Source organism: Lissotriton vulgaris, chromosome 7 (assembly GCF_964263255.1).
Source record: "Lissotriton vulgaris chromosome 7, aLisVul1.2, whole genome shotgun sequence".
Lineage (NCBI taxonomy): Eukaryota > Metazoa > Chordata > Amphibia > Caudata > Salamandridae > Lissotriton > Lissotriton vulgaris.
The window spans coordinates 913,838,033-913,863,575 of NC_141695.1; positions in this window are offsets into that span (position 1 = coordinate 913,838,033).

The window sequence follows — 25,543 nt, forward strand, 5'->3', positions numbered from 1 at the left end:
AGGTAGGCAAGCTACTGAAAGCCCCAGCCAGATGCGTTGCTCAACTCAAGGCCCTCTCAGAAAAATACTCCCAAATTAATCCGTGCTTTCATGGGGGGATGTGGCCTAGTGGCAAGAGTGAATTCCAGCCTCAGTCACTCAACATCATATGATTGACCCTATCTATGTGCCGAAAAACTGTGTAAGGTAGTATGTTGTGAAGAGCCCTTGTACCAGCTTTCTGCTATGCAAAACTGTCAAAAATGTGGGTTCTGCCTGTCACCTTATACCCCATGAATTGAAACTAAAGCATTAACCTTTGATGACGACATACACTTCTACGAGCTGTATTGCACAATGTTGAACCTGAAAACCTGGACTCAATTCCACCTTTCCTGCTTTAACAAATTGTTGGTCCTAAGCGAATACTTTATTTCACTGCACCTCTTTTTTTCATTTTCACGTATGACATTACCTTGTAATAAGATACACTGTGCATGCTTCCATGAGCAAAAACGTGAATCTGTTTAGAGAAGTTGATATTGAGCAGGTTCAAGTTTCAGATTGATCTGCAAATAATTTATCGAGGTGTCCGTTGGACCCCTAGCATCAATGTCACCCAACCAGGTTGCATCAGTGAGCCATCAACCCCTCAACATGGGAAAGAGATGACACAAGACTTGGAGCCAAAGACTGCCATTGCCTGGCGTCGGCTTGACTTACTTCTTCTTAGGGAAGGGATGAGTGGCAAGCTCCTCCAGCCACTCACATTGAGGTACATTCAAATAGTATATGGGAGGTCTTAGTAAGAACAGGACTGGGCCCGAAATTCTTGAGATGGGTATGACTGCTTTATACGGACATATCTGGACAGGTGAGAGTGAACAACTTCACGTCTAGGCAGTTTTCTCTCCGTAGGGATACCAGACAGGGCTGCCCCTTGTCACCGTTATTATTTGCGCTGATGTTGGAACCCCTAGCGACATGGGTGCGAAAAGACGTCATGACAAGAGGGCTGAGATGGTCCCCTGACTGTGAGGACAGAATATCACTCTATGCAGACGACATAGTGTTATATCTGGCATACCCATATAGATCCATTCGGGTGGTTTTAGACCTCTTTATCAACTTTGGAAAGTATTCTGGCTACGCTATCAATTGGGACAAGTCAGTACTGTATATGCTCCATGGACAGGTCCCACATCTCCCAAAAGATTGCGCTCTGATGGTCGCAAAGGAGGGTTTAAAATACCTGGGGATCTTTGTCACGCCAGATCCGGCTCTTTTCTACAGGAGCAACTTGGCGCCTTTGCTCGCGCGGTTGCGAGCAGACGTCCAACACTGGAGGTCCCTGCCATTGTCATTGATTGGCCGTGCTGCCCTCTTTAAAATGCTTGCTCTTCCTCGTTTTTATATATCCTACAGAATTGTCCAAATAAAGTTCCTGATGCCTTTTTTGCAGCGGTGGAAGGGGAGGTAAGTACACTACTGTGGGACGGAAGGGCTTCTAGAATAGCGCTTCAAAAATTAACGAAGGGGTGGTATGATGGAGGCATCGCACTGCCTGATATTCGATTGTATTATTGGGCCTCGCAACTGGTTACAGTGAATAGATGGAAGTATACCCCACCGGATGATCCGGCGTGTGCCTTAGATAGATATCAAAAGGACAGGGCTGGCTATCTTGGGGCGCTTTATTCACCCCCACTGAGAAAAAAGCTTGTAGGACCCACCCAGCACATGCTGCAAATATGGAGGCTGGCTAATTCCCGCCTGGGTTGGACAAATAGACTCACTAATATGACGCCGCTATGGTATACACCAAAGTTGGGCATGCTCTGTCACCATCCAGGGTTTGACAAATGGGACATGATTGGTATCTCAACAGTAGGAGATCTGATTAAGAAGGGTAGGATCCTTCGGTTTGAAGAGCTACAGAAAACGTATCAGTTGGCACCCAGCGAAGTTTTTCGATATTTATAAATTAGACATACTTTGATGGCGGTGTTTCCTAACTGTGAGGATATACCAGACTACTCCCCCTTGGAAGATCTTCTATTAGATGGACAACTGCACGCCAAGGCAATTTCCCTCACAGTTTAGTAACAATATGCCGGACTCCTTCGGCCAGCTTAGAGAGAAATGGGAAAGAGACTTGAGACCTATGGAGGAGGAGGACTGGAGGCAAGCATTGATGTCTCCAAGAGAGGCTGCCATCACACTTAGATATCGCCTTATTCAACTCCGTATATTACATCGTTCATACTTGACTGGGATCACTCTGGCAAAGATTGGGTCTTCGTCAGATGATTTATGTTTTAAGGGATGCAGACAGTCAGCCAGTTTCTATCATATGATTTGGGAATGTCCGTTGGTGCAAAACCGATGGGACAGGATTGTGATGCATATGCGGTCTGCTCTGGGTAAGACAGTTACGTTGACGCCACGGCTAGGTCTGTTAAACATATGGGAGGCTACAGACCTTACGGAGACTGAACAACAGTTTGCAACGCTAGGATTTACTTTATTTGAAAGAGAACTAGCTAGGGGATGGGGGGTGCCAGACCGCCAGGGGTAGCAATATGGAGGAGGGAAATGGATAAATGTATGATAGCTGAGAAAGAAGTATTTATCGCACGTGGGTGTCCAAAGTAATGGGATAGAAAATGGGCCAAGTGGAATATGTACAGAGGAGAGCTATGTGTATCCCCATTGGTAGAACTGGAAGTAAGGAGGAACAGAAACAGAGAGCAAGAACTGTAATATATACATGGATTGAATATATTGGTCTCTGTAAAGGTAAATATGATTTGTAATGTGAAATAGTTGCATCACTGTCAATGGTCTGTCATTTCTTGCAATTTAAAAATAAATATATTTTATTAAAAAAAATAGTATATGGGAACTGTGATCGAGAGTGCAACTTAGGAAGGATAGATCCTTGAGTGAAGGCATTGTATAAATATGGTGATGTTGTCTGAGACGTGATAACAGGACACAACACAATATTCTGCAGCTATTTTGTTAGCCATTCACTTCTAGGTAAAACATTTAAAACAAATACCTAAAACGAAAAATACATGCAACTTAAAAAAAGAACATCGGGAATTGCAGTCTTATGTTATGGCTGCTCTGTCAGGTAATGCGATCAGTGCACATGACTGTACAATCAGCCAGTCTCAGAATCAAATACTGTTTTGCCCAGTGTGGGGAATAAATAGTGACATGCATATATATGGAGCTATGAAGTCCCAGTATGTGACTAAACGTGTGGTGAATATGCAAGTCATTATTTTAAAAATGTAGTATACAAAGTATAATTTAAAGATGACCTTGGGGGGCCTCTTGCTGAAAAGGAAGGGATAGGGGGTCTTCTGTACTGTCAAGTCATAGGACAGCCAAAAAGTGAAAGAAAAACAAGCCACATATACAGTTGACTAATTAGGAAAATCTAAAGGCTACTTGGGAGCCAATATGTATATGGCTTTAATTGATGAAGTCATTTGAAACTACAAGGAGTGAAAGATGTAGAGATACTGCAAGAATGCTACCAGCTGAGTTTTGAAATGTGTCCTAAAAAATAAAGGAAACTTAGAAAAAAGGTGTGCGCCAGGGACAATCTGATTGACTTTTACCAAAATATATATTTTGAAAGCACTTGTTTTATCTTAAACACTAAATCTCTTTACATATCTTCTGGCAGTCTCTCATCCAACCGAATTACACTAATCTGGGGTGAGTTGACTGCACCAGGTTTAGGCATTTCAGTTGAGCCCAACATTATTGTCTGCAGTAAAGGGTGATGACTAATGGTAAGTGGGCTCTATAGGGTGCAAACTCGGTGCTGGACAAGCCAGCAATGTGTCCTGCCTGCTTCCTGTGCTCAAAGACACCAAAAAGCTGAATATAGTGTGGAAGGAGGGCTGCAAGAGGCAGTCTGCGAATTCACCGGGCATGGACCCATCATGCAATGCTCGTCACCTACTGAAGCTACCACAAGAAAACTTACAGGTGTTCTTTGTGTAGTTCTATGCCAGTACTCCATTTGCACCCTAAAGAGGCCAGTTACCACTAGTCTCCCCCCTTCAGACAAACATTTTAGGAGCAGCTTAACCCCTTTGCCGCTGGGCTAATTCCCCCGCGGTTCAGGGGGGAGGGGGGCAGCGCGAGGCACTGCGGTGCTCGTAACGAGCTCGGCTTGTCACGCAGCATGGTGGCGCTGTGCTCATGACGAGTCCGTTTAAATGGAACGCCCAGAACAGCAGGGGAATTATCCCCGCGTGGGTGTTCCACGGAGGTTATGACGAGCTCAGCTCGTCATGAGCACAGCGCTACTGTGCCTCATGACGAGCTGAGCTCGCCGTGAGCATGCAAGAGGTTACGGGGCACATTTACAAGCCCCTTGCGCCTCTTTTACGCTGCTGTTGCATCACTTTTGTGACGCAGCGGCGGCGCAAAAGATGCGCCATGGTGCGGGGTATTTACAACGTGACGCATCTGGGAGATGCGTCACGTTGTAAAGCCCTGCGCCATAAGAAGGCGTTCCGGCACAGGGGGGGGCGTTCGGCGCAGGAACGCCTCCTAAAAGTGGCTTAGTGAAATCTACAAGATTTCACTCAGTCACTTTTAGGCCAATGCTGCGTCAAAACATTGTGCCTGCTTGAAGCAGGCGAAAGGCTTGATGCAGCATTGGACAGAAAGGGCCCCTCAGAGTATTGGTGGAGCTGCATCGCGCTTGCAACTCAACTCCAGCAATGCGCCACTTTTACGGCACAGATGCGCCTTGCATCTGTGCCGTTTTTGCCCAATGGTGCACCGCATTTTGAATGCGGCGCGCCATGGGTGGCGGAGCTGCAGTGCACAATAACTGGCGCATCCCTGGGGATGCGCCAGTTATTGTAAATCTGCCCCTCAGTGTCTAAGTTCGGTCCAATCAATTCCCCACATACCAAATGCCTTGGAGTAGAGGGGTTACTTACAGTTTAATGCAGAAATTGCACTAGGAAATGCATCATTTGACACCAGTTTTTGTTTGTTTTCTCAAGGGAGAACTTCTCAGTACTCCCCTGAGAACTTTTCAGCTCACTCGCTATGCTCGCTCGCATGCCAAAGTTCTTTCATTGGTCTTACTCCCCATCACTTTCAAATTGCACTCGCCGTCACTGGGTTTCACAGAATAGTTCACAACATTCGCATCATCTGACGGTGCCATACATTTAGACAAGACTTTACCAGCCAAAACAGGCATCTATCAGTGAAGTTTAACAATTATTAAGCAAATTTAGGACCTAATGTACTGAACATTTTGTCTGTCGCGGACAGACTGAATTGGAGTTTTCAACCACAAAAATAATTTTTGCAATGCACAAATTCCATTTTAGAAGCTGGTAAAGTTGAATTAACTCCTAAAATAAGATTGTGACTGTATAGCAGTGAAAGGGGCATGTTGTGGGTGACTCGACCAAATATTGAAGTGTTATGGAATATATCAATTGGTTGTGTCTGTAATTGTGGTTGCAAAGCAGTGAATAGCCACTGACCACAAATTTGGGATGATAACCCATTTGTAAAAGGAAAGCATTCCCCTTTGTGAATATGGAAAAAGGTTTAAAGGAGAGTAGGGAGTGATTCAAAGAAAACGTTTTTTTTAAGTAGATCTGTTTTCTCAAGGAAAACTGGGCATTTTTAAAAAAAAACTCTCTTTATTGACCAGCAATCAAAAACATGGTGGTCGGCTGAGACTTGCAGGCCTCCATTTCTGTGGTATTTATTTATTTATAAAGTGCAAACTAATACCAAAGGCGTCAAGGTGCTGGGAAACCTGGATTGAAAACCAAAAACTAACAGCTTCAATCCGAGTGAGTTGATACATGACTTACCTCATGGATTTGAAGGAGGCAGGTTAGATTGACCCATTTGGATTCAGAATTTTGGGAACTGACTTATTGGTACATCAGTCAATATGCTACATTTCACACTGGTTGAAAAAATAATGGTCACAAATTGTGACCATGCATTTGTACATCAGCCCCTTACTCTTTTTTGGGGTGCTGCAAATTGGTTTACTGGTTGAGGGGGTGAAACCCTTCTCAAGCATCAGCCACAATTTCTGTGAGGGTGAATCTACAAGCAACCCCAAATTAACTTTTTCTCAGCCCTATTATAGCTTGGCACAAAAACAGTCAGGCTTGATTTAGAGGCAATGTGTATAGTATTTATGAAGCACTTAAAACAGTAATAAAGTGTAAACACAGCACAAGAAATATCAAACACCAGTTTAGAACAATAGAGTAGAATGAAAAATATTATTCAACACCAAAACGGTCAAACTCCAATCAGCAGAACAGGAGGTATGTAATTTAAAAGATTTCAGGTAACTAAAGTGCCTAAAAGGACAAAGTACCACTTGTGGTTATCTGGTCATGCGAGACTGGGTAAAAGTTGCAAGATCAGGCCAACTGTAATGCAGCATGTGCCAGATTAATCCCGCTGAAAGAGTTACCTCCAAAGTCCAGAGCACAGAGTTCAGTTTGGGGTGGAAGAGGACTTCTCTGCCAGGCCAGCAACGCCTATAACAAGAGAATCCTCAACTCTAAAAAAGAATTCTTCAGAACAGAACTGGATAATGCCAAGAATAGACCTCGCAAATTATTTGAGTTGGTCAAACACCAATCCAACAAACTGGATAAAAAGTCCAAAGAAACCCCATATATCTCCAATCCCATGTAAGTAATTCTCTTCATCCTTCTGTGATGAAATCTCTGCTCTATGAAAGGAACTCATGTCTGCTACCAATTGTCAAACTCTGCCGGCTCTACCTCATGACTCTGCGCCGCTCTCCCAGACTTCCTTCAAAAACCAAGCACTCTGATCCAACTTAAAAGTCTATGAAAAACAATCCATCTCAAAATTCTATCCTCTTTAAACCCCAACAATCACTTCAATGACCCTCTCCCCTCAAACAGCTTAGCTGCTGCCTCTCAGGCTATCATCCCCTCTTGGACTGCAATAATCAGCGCCTACCTCTTACAGGGATCGATACCTGACTCTCTCAAAGCCGGCCAGGTTGTCCCCATTTTAAAAAAAACTATGCTAGATCCCGCTTCAGCTGACAACTACAGACCTATCTCCAATATCCCACTCCTAGCTAAAGTGCTGAAAAAATGTGTACAACAGCAGTTGAGCCATCACATCACCAACTTCTACCTACTTGACGACTTGCAATCCGGGTTCAGATCTGGGCATAGCATGGAAACCACACTCCTCCACATCTTGGATGATGTCCTTACAGCCCTTGACCAAGGCAAAACTGGTCTCCTAATCCTCCTGGACCTACTCATCCTTTGATACGGTTAACCACGAAATTCTCCTCAATTGCCTCCAGCTTAGGATGGGCCAAGATGTCACTGTTCTTGCATGGTTTAGGTCCTCCCTCCAGAAAAATTCACAGAGAGTCCTGATCAATGGCAACCTGTCATCTTCCTCTCCGATCACGGTTGGAGTCCCTCAAGATTCAACCCTGTCACCTACCCTCTTCAATCTTTACCTTGAACCGCACTCAGAGGTGCTGCGCACCGTCAATATCTCCTACCACATGCATGCCGATGACACACAGCTCTACATCAAATTCTCTTCTCCAGAGGACATTCAGTCCCTGAATGAGGCCCTGACTGCTTTTGGCCGCCATAAGTGTGGCAGGGTATGCTCAGACGTGAGTCCCTTGCTCACTTTACCACTGCATTCAAGCAAGCCGTGCTGAAGACGGCTGGAATGCCAGAAACCGGTCCCCGGAAGCTCGTTTCCGGTCCAGGGAAGGCATGGCTTGGCAGTTCTGGCTGGACTGTTCCCATGAGGCACAGGGTCAGGCTGATTTGCATATAGCCATGTCTGAACTGGGGTGGCAGAGTGGGCTAAAGAACGGTGATGGATTAAACCCAGATCTTTTGACTGGGTGTGAGTGTTTGATTGGTTCAGATGCTCTGTCCATTACCACCCCCTTTTGTACCGCTTTTGGCCACCATAAGTGTGGCAGGGTATGCTCAGAAGTGAGTCCCTTGCTCACTTTGCCACTGGATTCAAGCAAGCCGGGCTGAAGACAGCTGGAATGCCAGAAACCGGTCCTCGGAAGCTCGTTTCCGGTCCAGGGAAGGCATGGCTTGGCAGTTCGGGCTGGACTGTTCCCATGAGGCACAGGGTCAGACTGATTTGCATATAGCCATGTCTGAACTGGGGAGGCAGAGTGGGCTAAAGAACGGTGATGGATTAAACCCAGATCTTTTGACTGGGTGTGAGTGTTTGATTGGTTCAGATGCTCCGTCCATTACCACCCCCTTTTGTACAGCTTTTGGCCGCCATAAGTGTGGCAGGGTATGCTCAGACGTGAGTCCCTTTCTCACTTTGCCACTGGGATTCAAGCAACCCGAGCTGAAGATGGCTGGAATGCCAGAAACCGGTCCTCGGAAGCTCGTTTCCGGTCCAGGGAAGGCATGGCTTGGCAGTTCGGGCTGGACTGTTCCCATGAGGCACAGGGTCAGACTGATTTGCATATAGCCATGTCTGAACTGGGGTGGCAGAGTGGGCTAAAGAACGGTGATGGATTAAACCCAGATCTTTTGACTGGGTGTGAGTGTTTGATTGGTTCAGATGCTCCGTCCATTAGCACCCCCTTTTGTACAGCTTTTGGCCGCCATACGTGTGGCAGGGTATGCTCAGACGTGAGTCCCTTGCTCACTTTGCCACTGGATTCAAGCAAGCCGGGCTGAAGACGGCTGGAATGCCAGAAACCGGTCCTCGGAAGCTCGTTTCCAGTCCAGGGAAAGCATGGCTTGGCAGTTCGGGCTGGACTGTACCCATGAAGCACAGGGTCAGACTGATTTGCATATAGCCATGTCTGAACTGGGGTGGCAGAGTGTGCTAACGGTGATGGATTAAACCCAGATCTTTTGACTGGTTGTGAGTGTTTGATTGGTTCAGATGCTCCGTCCATTACCACCCACTTTTGTACCGCATATCAACTCAATGGCCAAAACTGCCAGATTTCATTTGAACTACCTAAGAAACCTGAAACCATTCCTCGACACCCCAGACCCTAAAATCAGCAATTCAGGCTCTAGTCATCTCTAGGCTAGAATATGGTTTCTCCACCCTCGCAGGCCTACCCAAGATCTCTCTAGCACCCTTGAAAGCCTGTCTCAAAGCCATCGACCATATCTCGACCCACCTCTAAGCTCTGAACTGGCTTCATCTTGAGGCCAGAATCCAATTTAAGCTGGCTTGCATCACCCACAAGGCTCTTTACTCCAAGTCCCCTACATTTCTCACCCAGAAACTAGTGATAGCCGGGGAAGCCAAAGACCTTTTGCTCCAACCCGCACGCTTCAGGAACAAAAAGAACGGGCCTTCTCTGGGGCTGCCCCAAGATTATGGAATACACTCCCACCCGCCATCAGAAGAATATCGTCTCTAGCTCACTTCAAAAAGGAGGCCCAAACTTTCCTAATAGGCAAATTCCTCCCCTAACGTTAGAATCACCTCCGTAACCTGGCTTCACCTATCACCACGGCACTATCCCTGGGACTTTTCTCCTTATGATACCCACTCGGCACTTCCGAACAAACCTCCCGGGTGTTGTGACTGCTTTATCTAACTTAATGTATCGATTTGTTCTCACCCCAAAATGTATCTGGGTATTATGATTGCTTGTTTTACCAATATATTGTATCTACCTGTCCCTATCCCTTTGTCTCTCTTTCCCCCTATGTCCTTGTATCTCACCTGTTACTACTGTAAAGCGCTCTGATACCCTCACGGGCCTGGTTCGCGTTCTATAAAACACTAAATAAATAAATAAAATAAATACCAAACAAAATATGTTTTCCTGTTCCCAATCAAAGGTTAGCACTTATTAAAGGTGATAAGGCAACCCAATCTTATTCTACGGGATAAGTAGGCCTTGCTGCAATGAAAAACAAATATGAGTTTTTCCCTTCCGGGACAGATAAAACTTAAAAGTACATTTCAACCTTTTTAAATACACTCACTGCACCCTGCCCTATGGCTGCTTAGCACCTACCCTAGGGGTGACATATACATATTAAAAAGGAAGGTTTAGGCCAAAACTTTTATTTTTGCCAGGTCAGTTTAAAACTTCGCACACCGGCTGCGATGGCAGGCCGGAGACATATTTAAAGGGCAACTTAAGTGGGTGGGAAAATCAGTGTTGCAGGCCCACAACTAGACTTTAACTTACAGGTCCTGGGTACATGCAGTATCACTTTACTAGGCACTTACAAGTAAATTAAATGTGCCAATTTGGTGTAAGCCAATTTCACCATGTTTTAAGAAAGAGAGCACAAGCACTTTCACAATGGTTAGCAGTGGTACCCTAAAAGCCTACAAAAACAGGTCTAGAAAACAGGAGGATGAAGGGAAAAGGTTTGGCATGCCCAGCATCATCCTGCAGAAAGGGCCAAGTTCATTATAATGATACATCTAACATACTTGAAAAGTGGATTGCGAGGCCTGGCAAATACACAAAGTTAATGATAGGAAGAATTAAGAAATTGTGATAAAAAAAATACATTCGAAAAATGCTAGTGTCCTCTCATGCTAAACATCACACAAGCAGAGGCAACAGTACTTTATTAAAAAATGTTACAAAAAGCGATGGCTAAGCTGTAATAGTTGGTTTGTACATTTTCTGCAAGGAAAGATCAACTTTTTAGCTTCAATGATTCCAAGAAAATATCAGAATAATGTATTTTAAAAGGCAGCATCACTGTAAACGATTGTGTCAGCCAAAGACATATAAATCCTTCAAAGATACAGCTGACACCTTTTGAAAATAATGAAGCTCGAAGGGTGGCAAAGGCAAGGCAATCTCTGTGACATGAGAGTAAAATAATGGGAAAAATGCAATGTAATGTGCTGTAAAAAGGCTGCATGGATGGAAGTGACTTTCTGCTGCTCTATTAAAAAACATTCAAAAATCTTCGTCCACTTGTTTGCCGCAATGCATGGGAACAGATTTCCAAATTATTTGAATTTGCAAAAAGTTCCCAAATTATGTCTGCAAATCTATGAAATCGGGATGGTTACAAATCTTTTTTGAATTTGCACTTGCACTTTTCTACATTGCACTACATTAAATCACACAGTACTAACCCTGCTCATTAGTTTCTCAAGATCCTTCACAATACAGCTTCTCTGATTGTCCTCAAACTTATCGCTATCTACAACAACACGAGCAACATTGGGCCAGCCTGTACTCTGCAGATGTACTGATGTAATTAATTAGGACATTCTACAGTTATTACAGAAAAGAAAACATTTGACATGGGAAGGAAAATAGAGGCTCATCCCTTTTTTTGTTTGAATTTAAGTTTCTCCTTTAAATAAAATATGTGACATGAAACAAAATGGCAACCAAATGTTAACCATACTTAACACAAGCCTACATTACCCATGGTCTATCTAAAAGTGAATAATACACAGTAAATAGCATTGTTCACATAATGTTGATACAATGCGAAATGTTTAATATGAAAAAGAAATTCACTCGGGCATCACAAAAAAAATTCTGACTGTGTACAGTTAGGCAAAAATAGTAAACCTCACGCACAGGATGGAGCGTCAAGTGGTGGGGCAAAGTTTGTCTGGACATTTTGTGATTGTGATAGCTCACAAACTTGTTATTTTATGAGCATTCACAAACTCCTCTCAGGCTATTTGCCACCCTAGAAATGCTCAGAAATTGCTCTATCCAAGGGCAGAAATTGCTTCATCCAAGCTTCTACACCCCCAACCATCAGCTCCGCTCTGCGGATCTCACCCTCGCCACAGTCACCCGCATGCGTAGAGCAACCTCCAGCGGCAGATCTTTCTCCCACCTCGCCCCCAAGACCTGGAACACCCTCCCCATCCCCCTACGGCAGACCCAGGACCTGCTAACCTTCAGAAGACTCCTCAAGACCTGGCTATTCGAGCAGTGGCAGAACCCCCTCCCCCCCCCAGCGTCTTGAGACCCTCACAGGTAAGTAGTGCACTTTGCAAATGTTCTGATTGATTGACTGATTGACTTTTCAGAGACCATTTCTATATGGGCGTCTCAGATTTGAAGGGTTGGTCATGCAACAGTGTTGTGTCACTGGGATCTGGCTGGAATCAGATTCCAAAAATTAGAATGTTATGAAGAGGTAGGTCATAGTAACATGTTATTGGGACGGACCCACTGTTCTTTGTACAATATACCTTTTTTGTACAAAACATATTTATAATCTGGACTATGGAGGAATGAACAATTAGCCTCCGAAAGCCCCGTTTCTGGGTATTTGCATAAACCACTGTCAGAACCCTGTAGATTCCCACTTTAAACAGTGGATTTGAACATGGGGAAAATATAAGGAGCTTCTCGAATCGAGAAATAGTATACAGAGAAGTGCAGACAAGTAACATGACATCCGTTCCAATGCATCCCTTCACTCTCCAGCTACGGAAGAATGCCTTGGACAAAGGCAGGATGAGGCTTGAAGACATAAAAAAGACTGACACTATTTACACCTTTGCAAATGTAGGTGATGAGAGTCTGGTTAGAGAGGAACAGCTCTAGTGACGACACTAATCACACTACGCACGATCCTTCTTTGAACACATAAATACCCTGGCAACCTAACAATAGCTAATTTTCTGTTGTTCATCTATTAATACCACCACCCATTTGCATGAATTCTCATACCCACCACACCCACTTGAAGATTAAACCTGGCTCTTAATAATGTAATTGGCCATATAGAAACTGGAGTAAGTGCATGGAATGGTTTCCTTAGGAGCACAAGATTAATCCCAATAAATAACAGTAACCACTGAAAAAGATCAGTAACCTTGGGATCTGGATCAGGGTACTGTCTGCCATAAAGCTCTTTAAGTGCTATATAAATGCTATTACAACACAATATAATACATAACCCTCTTGGTCCGCACTACTACTAATACCATAACACTCAGTTGTTGAGCAGTCCATTGTAATATGTACATGCTGCATAATAATTCCCTGATAGTGCTTGACACTCTTACACCCACATAAGACTGAACCCACTGTGGGTCATGCCCATCACACAGTAGAGTAGCAATCTACAGAATTAAACCACTCATCACCGCTGAACAGTCATGGAATAACTGAAGAGATCAGCCACAGGCCACTGGCAAACGGAGACCCTCTATTTAGTCCACCATTGCAGATGCTGATGAGCTACATATTTTGACTGCTTCTTGACATCCCACAAGAGCAAACGTGAACAAAGATGATTTTAACAAAGACTATTCCAGCAGATCTCTCAATTATTTGTCCCTCCAGCCTATGCCTACTCAAGACCATAAACTTTAAACAAAATATTTCAGAATGGACAACCTACTAAAGTAACTGGTTAAGTGGTCTATGACCATAATAAATTACCATAAAGGGAGATGCAGAGCTGCTCAAAGCTGCCAGCTCACTGAAAACCATAAACTCCGAGTCTCTCTCTCACATCTCTACTTCCATCACACTGCTAAGTGCTGTATCCCATAACACAATAACCACACCTCACGCATGAAATGGAATCACTTCTCACATACGATCAAAGTAAAGATAACACACTACCGACCACATATCCTACACACAGGAGTAGCAAGCATTATAGAAATGTTGCAATGCAATACAATAGCACAAACAATACAAAAAATGGCAGGAAGAACTGAATGCTGCAGTTCCGCTTTGATCTATTAGAGACATGGTTGTGTAACTGGCTGTTATGCGTTATTATTTCCATTAACTGGTGGGTTGTGATGTATGGATATGTATGATATTGTAGACTAGTCAGATCAAACAAATTGACTTGATATTCTGGGTAGATTTACAAGAGCAGTGTTCATAAAAGAACTGCGTACCTCGAGAGAGGATTTCAGGCATGGAAAAGTATATTCAAAAGCAAACGTGATTGCATGTCAGCGCACACCAGTGGTTCCGTTACTCTGCCGTGCCCAGACTCTTGCCTGGGCAGTGCATTAAGTTTGACCTTCTTGACTCTCAGCTGGGATGTGGCAATGGATGTTTTTCACTGATTTACACTCTCTTGTGTGGACCATGAAGTGGAATCGCTTCCATTTTGCACTCTTGAAGAGGGCTTTGAGAAGTAAGATGGCAAACAAGACGCTATCTTTGCAGTGACGAATAGGGTGACTACTGCTACCTTACAATGACAGGGAGAGAGCAGGGTGACTTCCGGTGGTTCTTTCTCCACACTAGCTGAGTTGGAGAGTCTAAGGTGCCTTACTATGTCCCTCATTTTTTGCCCCATTAGATCATTTCTCCTTGCTGGGCCTATCTTACTTTCCCTTACAAAAGTACTGTAGGCCTTTATCTTAGGGGCTGATTAGGATGCTGATGGGACTGCCACTGACAGGCTGTCGGTGGCAGTCCCAATGACAACAATCAGAACTGTTCAACCACCGCATTTTAATGCAGTCACTCAGACCGCATCGGTCAGAGGGACATATTGAAGCTTCCGACGGGCTCAAGGAGCCCATCGGACCATCGGTTGGATCTTATTCCATGCAATAGAGGCAGTGGCTGCTCAGCTTTGTCTCCATTGGCTGCCTGCCAGTCCGCACTGCCGCCTTGCTGCCTCCCCATGCTGGCTGTCTACCTGGATATGCTCCGCATTGTCCCTGACTTCTGAGTCCTGAGAGACCTCTTCCAGGTATGGGGGCGCGGGTTCCACAACCAGCAGATTGCCTTCACCGATGCCCCAGTGGTCCCGAGCCTGCACGCCTCTTTTACCTTCCTCCCGCCTTTGACTTTTGAACTGCGTACCCCCCTTTGACTTCTCTTTCGCACTTTTAATTTCGGCTCCCTGGGTCACATCTATGGACTTTATGACTTTTTGTCTTTCGCCCTGCACGCTGATCTCCACTGATTCCTCCGGACCCGGACCCACCATCTTGTTGATCCTTTGTCCTCTCCCCTGTCCCCTCATTCCCCCTGACGATCCTCAAACGTTTCTCCCTCTTTCTGGTCTGCCGTTCCTCCATCCCTTCTTATCCCCGCTCCCTCTCTCTTAACACAACTTTTGTCCCCCTCTCCCCCCTTTTCTTAAATCTCGCCTACGCAGCGCGCATGCGATGCTTAGGAGACCTTAAGCCGTTGTTCAGCTCTTTTTCGAAGCGCATACTCGTGCTTTTGGCAGCATACACCTTGCGGGAGCACGCAGGGGCGCGCCACAAGCATGAGTATGTGCTTCAAAAAAGAGCAGACGACTCGCACACGCACGCACCACTCCCAGGCCAGCAAACGCATGTGCGCAGCTCTCTTCTCGCCCACTCACTCGCTCTGCCTTCTCCGTCTCCTTTTTGCCTCTCCATTAACGCGCAAGTGCCATCCCCAATCCCTGTCTCTCCCCACAGGCATTCAAGGAATCATTGCTCCTCTAGTCTTCTGTGTTGCTTATTTACTCCCCCCTTCATTCACAGTCCCAGTCTTCCAGTAACTATTATAGATAATCGTCCCTTTGTTCCCACATTTCAAGCTTGTTATTCTTTCCCTTATATTCATACTCCTCACCATTCGTTCCTATCATTGGCTCCAGTACCGCCTCAACCGCCCCATGCCCCAACAAATCCCATGCATTTCTCGTAGTTGTCCCTCCTTATTACAAATATGGCCACTCTTCCCACCGTGGTCATCTACCTCTTCATCTTTGACACTCCCTGTTTTAAACTTTCCTTCAGCATCCAAGTATCTTGTTTGGGGCTAGAAGCCTTCTAATGCCTGCCAACAATCCTCATTCTTGCTGCTGTGGTCTTACAAGATCGTAGTTCTAGAAAGGTAACCCTGTCACTTTTGCTTGCAGTACCCTAATCTTGACACTTTGTTATATGTGTGATATTTTATCCACAGTTAACAGCAATGAGACTCTTACAAAGGCCAGAGTGTCAATATCTTGTTATATCTGGCTTCCAATGCCATGTTGTATGTTAGCAAAATATGAGTGACAATCTTAATTTTTTGTACTCAGATATCCGCTCCAAGTTATCTTATTCTAGACCAGACCTACCAAGTTGGGAGAGGATTCTGAGCTAGTGAACTTGTTCAAAGCAGTACAAAGAGTTGTCAACCAAACACTAATGCAGGAGATTTCTCTAACTTGCTGTCATAACCTAGCACCACTACTTGATCCACAAATGCCCATGTGGCTGACACTTGGGCCTATTCTAGTTACTGGTTTGACATATCAAACGTGTACCTTGTTACTTTTGACAGTAGCTAGATATGCAAATGAGAAATCATGTACACTGCATGGTTTATTTAAAAGGGAAAAGTGATTTGGGTTGCAGTATTTGTTTCCTTCATTTTTAATACAGAGTGGTAGAAACACATTGAACTGTTCATTTCTGTAGAAAGGTGAGGCCATGTCTCCAATAGTGCAGTATTGCTGGTGCCCAACAAAAATAAGTCAAGTGAAACACCATGGTTGGTACTGTCTGATAATTGGTACTTTGTGGCATTTTTAAAGTGCCTTTGACACTTCTGTCTGTGCTCTGTGTGACCCACGTACATAGATATTTCCAATTTATATTTGATTTGTTTTGTTCATCTGAGACCACGTCTCTTGTAAAGGATTTCGAGATAAAGCTTCATTAACCACGCCCCCTTTAAAGACCCTGTGCTTTGACAGCACCGGTGCTTGTGCTATAAAATCTATGCATAGGTTTCGAAGCTAGCATTTTTTGTTTTTTCATGTCAGCTGACGCATTTGAAATCATTCGTTGGTGGAGGAGACTGGAGCTACTGTGTTTTCTCTTTCCCATAACACTTTATTTTTAAACTTCGAAACAGGCGCTTGTGACTTGGGGCCCAGCATAGTTGTTTGTATAGGGGTCCGTAAAAACGGCTGACAGGCCTGGTGCTGCTAGACGCTCCTCATGCTCTGCCTTGCACCCTTCTCCAAGTCTGCCTTACACCCTTCTCCCCCCGCCTTGAAACCTTCTCCCCCTCTGCCTATTCCCCTTCCACCTTGCACCCTTCACTGCCTTGCACCCTTCTCCCCTTCCGCCTTGCACCCTTCTCCCCCTCCGCCTTGCACCATTCTTCCCATCTGACTTGCACCCTTCTCCCCTTCCACCTTCCACCCTTCTCTGACTTGCACCCTTCTCCCCCTCCGCCTTGCACCCTTCTCCCCCTCCGCCTTGCCCTCTTCTCCCCATCCGCCTTGCACTCTTCTCCCCCTCCGCCTTGCACTCTTCTCCACATCTGCCTTGCACCCTTCTCCCCTTCCACCTTGCACTTTTCTCCGCCTTGCACCCTTCCCCCCTATGCCTTGCACCCTTCTCCCCCTCCACCTTGCACCCTTCTCCCCCTCCACCTTGCACCCTTCTCCCCCTCCGCCATGCACCCTTCTCCCCCTCCACCTTGCACCCTTCTCCCTCTCCACCTTGCACCCTTCACCCCTCCACCTTGCACCATTCTCCCCTCTGCCTTTCACCCTTCTACCCTCCGCCTTGCACCCTTCTCCATCTCCACCCTGCACACTTCTCCACCTTACACCCTTCTCCTTCTCCTTCTCCTCCTCCACCTTGCACCCTTCTCCCCCTCTGCCTTGCACCCTTCTCCCCCTCCACCTTGCATCCTTCTCCCCTCCGCCTTTCACCCTTCTCTCCTCCGCCTTGCACCCTTCTCCATCTCCACCCTGCACACTTCTCCACCTTACACCCTTCTCCTTCTCCTCCTCCACCTTGCACCCTTCTCCCCTTCTGCCTTGCACCCTTCTCCCCTTCCGCCTTGCACTCTTCTCCCCTTTTGCCTTGCACCCTTCTCCAAGTCTGCCTTACACCCTTCTCCCCCCGCCTTGAAACCTTCTCCCCCTCTGCCTATTCCCCTTCCACCTTGCACCCTTCACTGCCTTGCACCCTTCTCCCCTTCCGCCTTGCACCCTTCTCCCCCTCCGCCTTGCACCATTCTTCCCATCTGACTTGCACCCTTCTCCCCTTCCACCTTCCACCCTTCTCTGACTTGCACCCTTCTCCCCCTCCGCCTTGCACCCTTCTCCCCCTCCGCCTTGCCCTCTTCTCCCCATCCGCCTTGCACTCTTCTCCCCCTCCGCCTTGCACTCTTCTCCACATCTGCCTTGCACCCTTCTCCCCTTCCACCTTGCACTTTTCTCCGCCTTGCACCCTTCCCCCCTATGCCTTGCACCCTTCTCCCCCTCCACCTTGCACCCTTCTCCCCCTCCACCTTGCACCCTTCTCCCCCTCCACCTTGCACCCTTCTCCCCCTCCGCCATGCACCCTTCTCCCCCTCCACCTTGCACCCTTCTCCCCCTCCACCTTGCACCCTTCACCCCTCCACCTTGCACCATTCTCCCCTCTGCCTTTGACCCTGCTAACCCTCCGCCTTGCACCCTTCTCCATCTCCACCCTGCACACTTCTCCACCTTACACCCTTCTCCTTCTCCTTCTCCTCCTCCACCTTGCACCCTTCTCCCCCTCTGCCTTGCACCCTTCTCCCCCTCCACCTTGCATCCTTCTCCCCTCCGCCTTTCACCCTTCTCCCCCTCCGCCTTGCCCTCTTCTCCCCATCCGCCTTGCACTCTTCTCCCCCTCCGCCTTGCACTCTTCTCCACATCTGCCTTGCACCCTTCTCCCCTTGCACCTTGCACTTTTCTCCGCCTTGCACCCTTCCCCCCTATGCCTTGCACCCTTCTCCCCCTCCACCTTGCACCCTTCTCCCCCTCCACCTTGCACCCTTCTCCCCCTCCACCTTGCACCCTTCTCCCCCTCCGCCATGCACCCTTCTCCCCCTCCACCTTGCACCCTTCTCCCCCTCCACCTTGCACCCTTCACCCCTCCACCTTTCACCATTCTCCCCTCTGCCTTTCACCCTTCTACCCTCCGCCTTGCACCCTTCTCCATCTCCACCCTGCACACTTCTCCACCTTACACCCTTCTCCTTCTCCTTCTACTCCTCCACCTTGCACCCTTCTCCCCCTCTGCCTTGCACCCTTCTCCCCCTCCACCTTGCATCCTTCTCCCCTCCGCCTTTCACCCTTCTCTCCTCCGCCTTGCACCCTTCTCCATCTCCACCCTGCACACTTCTCCACCTTACACCCTTCTCCTTCTCCTCCTCCACCTTGCACCCTTCTCCCCTTCTGCCTTGCACCCTTCTCCCCTTCCGCCTTGCACTCTTCTCCCCTTTTGCCTTGCACCCTTTACCACCTTGAACCCATCTCCCCCTCTGCCTTGCACCGTTCTGTGCCTTGCACCCTTCTCCCCCTTGCACCCACCTCCACCTCCGATTTGCACACTTCTCTACCTTGCACCATTCTCCCCTTTGTCTTGCATCATTCTCCCCTCTGCCTTGCACCCTTCTCACCCTCCCCCTTGCACCCTTCTGCTCCTCCCCTTGCACCCTTCTCCCCCTCCGCCTTGTACCCATCTCCACCTCCGCCTTGGACCCTTCTCTACCTTGCACCCTTCTCCCCTCTGCCTCGCACCCTTCTCCCCTTCGCCTTGCACGCTTCTCCCCTCCGCCTTGCATCCAAAATTTGGCATAGCCAATAGGTCTTGCTTTTGGGACCTTATAAGTATTTAGTTAAGCAGCACAATATCCTTGGTGCAACAACATCAACTGTTGCATGGCTAAACACTTATAAGGTCCCAAAGAGGAGACCTATTGGCTATGCCAATGCTTGTTTGCTTTTCCCACTACCCTTGTTAATGTCCGTGCAACTGTCTTTTATTTACTGCACCTTGACTGTACTTTTGTCCGTATTATGTAAACAGTATGAATCCTATTTAATACTCGTAACTTACAACTTGCTGTGCCTAATGTAAAGCGATCTGATACCTCCGGGTCTCGCCAGTGCTATATAAAACTCATGCTGAATATTAAATAAATACGATGTACCTTTCTGACAGCCTTTCTATGGTGGTCTGACTGCAATGTAAAGAATGTCATAAAGAGACTTTGGGGGCCCCTAGAAGGGATGGGGCTGGGGGCACATGTGGTGCCCCTCAAGCACACATGCAGGCTGTGCAAGGCACCACACGGTGCCTGCGCACGGGGCAGGGTTGTTTGTAAACATGCCTTTTGCCATTGGGACTTGTGCTGTGGCCCTTTTCCGGGCCACAGCACAGGCCTCAGTGGCAAAGGGCCTGTTTCTGACCGCCACACAGCGGTCGGATTGTAATTCGGCGGCGGCTCCACTGACTACCTCTCGGCCGGTCCTGATCCTGCAACCATAGCGGTCAGACGCTCATCCGACCGCCGTCGAAATAAGGCCCTAGAACGAGTGCCCGTCAGACTTTGGTGTCAGAACACGGATCCCAGATAAGAAGTAGAGACAGCGACTAGACAGCTGCGAGTCAGTATACTTTATTATCAGTGAAGAATATATGAGACAAATGGCGTAAAATATATCTAGCTGATCTTGAGTATGGAAGGCATAAGCTCTGTGGGCCTTATTTATGAAGGTCTTGCGCCGCTGGCGCGTCACTTTTAAAATGGGAAAAAGTGACGCACCAGTGGCGCAAGACCTTAATAAATGAGGCCCTGTGTTCTTACACTGTCATCTTCGCGGTGGTAAACCACAAGGGCTGCATTATGAGCCGCTCAGTGTAAACTTGTGCACCTATGATTTTGCATTTGCTACGTCTAAATTTCATACTTTTATCTTCCAATGTCTCTGACTCAAAGCATGGACTGCATACAGCACAGTCGAAAACAGAAAGAGGCAACCTATTAGGGGTGTCTGCAGTTTGTGCATTCCGTCTTGAAAATACTGACGTATATGCATGCACTTTAGACAGTATAAACCAAATAAACCCCCACCAAAAGGTACTCACCTCTGTGCAGAGCTAGCATAGCTGTTCATGATATGGCCCCCAAGTGCCTAGAGGCAAAAATAGCTTGCAGTGTGTGCTTTTTATTTCTTTTCCTTTTGTTCAACTGATGGCAAAAGTGTCATACACAAAATAAATGTCTATATCTCTCCCTGTCCATTAGTCGACCGCTCTCACCCCCTCCTACTTTACAGATCCCTCAGCGCCTTGCGCGCACAATACAAATCCACCACAACGCACCACATCCATCCAGCACCGACTTCCCATAATGTCATCTGTCAATCAGCTGTAAAGGTTAAGGGCGCCTTGGGTTGAAGAACAATTGTGTTTGTGAGATCCCTACCCTTATAGAGTAAATGTCTCCGGGAGGGCTCTTGGTCTCGGGCACCAGTTGCAGCTGCAGTCGTGCTGTGTTCTTGAAGACTGCCTCAGGAGCTGAAGTGAGTTTTTCCCCTATCGATCTTTAAGGTATTGATCGCCTTTTCGCTGGAACAAATTCATTTCCAGATCGTTCTGCTGCTGGGACGGGGGTGGGTGGGAAGAACAGACAGTTTGCTTTTACAAGGTTGTTAGGCGGCACCTTCCCAGGGATGCACCGTGTTGGATGTAAATCCTTTTTACTGTTTCATAAAGCAGTCAGGCCTTCGCCCGAGCACTTACGAGGCTTCCTCTTCTTCCCAGCCCCTTGGAGGTTCCAGAGGAGGCAACCTCCGAACAGCTCGGGTCATGTCATCTGCATCCCTCGGCACTTAACACTGTCTGAATGAGAATGTAGGTATGGACTTATCTTTCTGAGTGCCACACCCCGGACCACGCCTGCCTCGCTTTCACCACCACGAGGGTGTAAATGAGCCTTCCTCACACACAACCAGCCTGAAGACATACAGGGGGAGATTCCCAAACATTTTGCGCTATGCTAGCGTCACAAATGTGAGGCTAACCAGCACAAAATGTTTTTTTCCTGGTTCACTTTTAAGTACAAAACTTGTTTTGCGTTGGAAAGTAACCAAAAGGAACGAAAGCAGCGCCAAAGGCTGCTTTGCATTACTTTGCGTCAAGAGACGTTACATGGGTGGTACATGGGCATCCCCATGCAACCACCCATGCTTTTTTACGCTAAACCCTATCTATTGCGATGAGTGGACAGTGTTTGGCGCCAAAAATTGTTGCCGCTGAAAAGCAGCCGTTAAACGGAAAATGTCTTAATTTCTCCTTTCTTTTCCGACTTTGCATATGTGCAGCACATGTACAAAGCAGGAAAAGGTTGTTCACTTGTCTAGTCATAGTATTTTTGTACAGGAAGGCCCTTCTGTGTAAAACCTATAGACGCAGGCACACACCCTAGCACTATGGCGCTAAGATGTGTGCATGGCACACAGCAGCTAAAATGAGTGCTGCTGGCGCTAGGGAGAAGGAAGAAGAGAGCCATAGCTTTGTGAATATGGAGCTCGCCTGCTCTCTCCGTCATGCAATGCAGTGCAGCATTTTTCACTGCTCCACTGGATTCTGTAACACCTTTCAGAATCTGGGCCATAGAGCGAGACTCAAAAGTACTCAGTGCTGGGTTAGCGTCACCAAAGTGATGCTAATCAGCACAATATGTTTTTTTCCTGATTTACTTTGCAGTGCAAAACGCACTGGATAGTACCCAAAAGTAATGCAAAGCAGAATGAAACACAGCTTTGCATTACTCTGCGTCAAGGGAGTCGTTACAAGGATGGTACATGGGCGTTCCCAAGCAACCACCCATGCTTTTTGATGATAAGCCCTATCTACGAACATTAGTAGACAGGATTTAGCACCAAACATTAATACTGCTGCAAAGCAGGCATTAAAAGGAGAAATGTTTCCAATTGTCCTTTCTTTTCCGACTTTGCATATATGCTGCACTGTACAGTACACCGGCTAAGTAGAAAACGGTTTTTCACTTGTCTAGCAGTAGTAATTTGTACAGGAAAGGAACCCTTTCAGTCCAAAACAGGCACACACTCGAGCATTATGGCACTAATCCATCAATCCATTGTTATTTTGCTCACCAAGCCACCCCAGTTTAGACATGGCTATATGCAAATCAGCCTTGACCCTGTGCCTCATGGGAACAGTCCAGCCAGAACTACCAAGCCATGTCTTTCCAGACCGGAATCAAGCATCCAAGGACCGGTTTCTGGCTATCAGCCTTCTTCAGCCTGGATAGCTTGACTCCAGTGATATGGAGAGCCTGGGACTCACGTCTGAGCATACCCAGCCCACTCGGGGTGAAAATTGCAAAAAACACAGTTGATGGACAGAATGCAGAACAATGTCTTACATTCACCCCAGTACAAAGATCTGGGCCTAAATCCATCGTTTTTTTCCGCTCCACACCACCCTAGGACAGACAATGGCTATATGCAAATCAGCCTTGACCCTGTGCCTCATGGGAACAGTCCAGCCCGAACTACCAAGCCATGTCTTCCCATGAGGCACAGGGTCAAGGCTGATTTGCATATAGCCATTGTCTGACCTAGGGTCGTGTGGAGTGCAACAAAACGATGGATTTAGGCACTGGGGTGAATGTAAGACATTGTTCTGCATTCTATCCAGGCTGAAGAAGGCTGATAGCCAGAAACCGGTCCTTGGATGCTTGATTCCGGTCTAGGAAAGACATGGCTTGGTAGTGGTGGTGGTGGTGGAGGATGTGGTGGTGGATGTGGTGGTGGTGGACGTGGTGATGGTGGATGTGCTGGTGGTGGACACAGTGGTGGACATGGTAGTGGTGGACGTGGTGGTGGTGGATGTGCTGGACGTGGACGTGGTGGTGGTGGTGGATGTGGTGGTGGTGGATGTGGTGGACATGGTGGTGGTGGTGGACGTGGTGGTGGTGGATTTGGTGGTGGTGGACATGGTGGTGTTGGACATGGTAGTGCAGGACATGGTGGTGGTGGACTTGGTGGTGGTGGATGTGGTGGTGGTGGACGTGGTGGTGGATGTGGTGGTGGTGGATGTGGTGATGATGGTGGACATGGAGGTGGTGGATGTGGTGGTGGTGGTAGATGTGGTGGTGGTGGTGGATGTGGTGGACGTGTTGGTGGATTTGGTGGTGGACGTGGCGGTGGACATGGTGGTGGTGGATATGGTGGTGGTAGACGTAGTGGTGGTGGATGCGGTGGTGGTGGTGGTGATCGTGGTGGTGGTGGACGTAGTAGTGAACGTGGTGTTGGACGTGGTGGTGGATGTGGTGGTTGTGGACGGGATTGATGGACTTGGTGGCGGTGATTGACATGGATTCTGTTGGTGGACGTGATGGTGGTGGTGGATGTGGTGGTGGACGTGATGTGGTGGTGGATGTGGTGGTGGACGTGGTGGACGTGGTGGTGGACATGGACGTGGTGGTGGTGGTGGGCGTGTTGGTGGTGGATGTGGTGGTGGTGGACATGTTGGTGGTGGACGTGATGGTGGTGGTGGACGTGATGGTGGTGGTGGATGTGGTGGTGCTGGACGTGGTGGTGGTGCTGGACGTGGTGGTGGTGTTTGTGGTGGTGGTGGTGGTGGACATGGTGGTGGTGGACATGGTGGTTGTGGTGAACGTGATGGTGGTGGATGTGGTGGATGTGATGGTGGAGTTGGTGGTGTTGGACTTGGTGGTGGACTTGGTGGACGTGGACATGGTGGTGGTGCAGGACGTGGTGGTGGTGGACGTGGTGGTGGTGGACGTGGTGGTGGTGGACATGGTGGTGGACGTGATGGTGGATGTGGTGCTGGTGGACGTGGTGGACGTGGTGGTGGAAGTGGTGGTGGACCTGGTGGTGGTGAATGTGGTAGTGGTGCTGGTGGTGATGTTGGACGTGGTGGTGGACGTGGTGGTGGACATGGTGGTGGTGGTAGTGGTGGATGTGATGGTGTTGGAGGTGGTGGTGGTGGATGTGGTGGTGGTGAATATGGTAATGGACGTGGTGGTGGTGGACATGGTGGTGGACATGGTGGTGCTGAACGTGGTGGCGGTTAACATGCTGATGGTGGTGGATATGGTGCTGGTAGACATGGTGGTGGACTTGGTGGTGGTGGACGTGGTGGTGGTGGACATGGTGGTGGACTCGGTGGTGCTGGACGTAAAAAAAACACATCTTGGCTGCAATGAGAGCGGCTCACAAAGAAAAGAATAAATAAATAAAACAAGCATTGTTTGCAAAAGTGAAAGCGACCGTGTTTGGAGCTGAAAGTGCATGCTGTGCTTAATGAGCAATGACGGGGGAGGAAAGCCACGCTCCCGCGGACTATAGACCAGGGCAGAGAGAAGGTGGGACATGCACCCGCATTTGGCCAATTGCATGCTGGCTTTCTTAGAAAGGGCCTGATTTATCAATGTCTTACATTACCCTTGCGACACGTAAGGTGGCGCTTGGCAATGCAGGCCCTTAAGTCAGAGTTACTGTGCCATGCAGAGCCACTTTGAAAAAATCTGGAGTAATGCAAGTGCGAGTCGCTGCCTTGTGTTACTTTGCAGTGGGAAGATGTTTCATGGATGAAGCGTGGTCCACTCATGGCTTTGGTGCATTGCGAGATTCACTAAGACTAGTAAACCTGGGAATGCTTTATAATGCTATGCCTTCCCAAGTGAGGTATAAGGAAGAGAAATATGCGTATTTCCCCATGATTTCCTCTTTCGGTGTGTGAGTAAAATGACTCTGAGGATTGTTTTCATGCAGGAAGATCT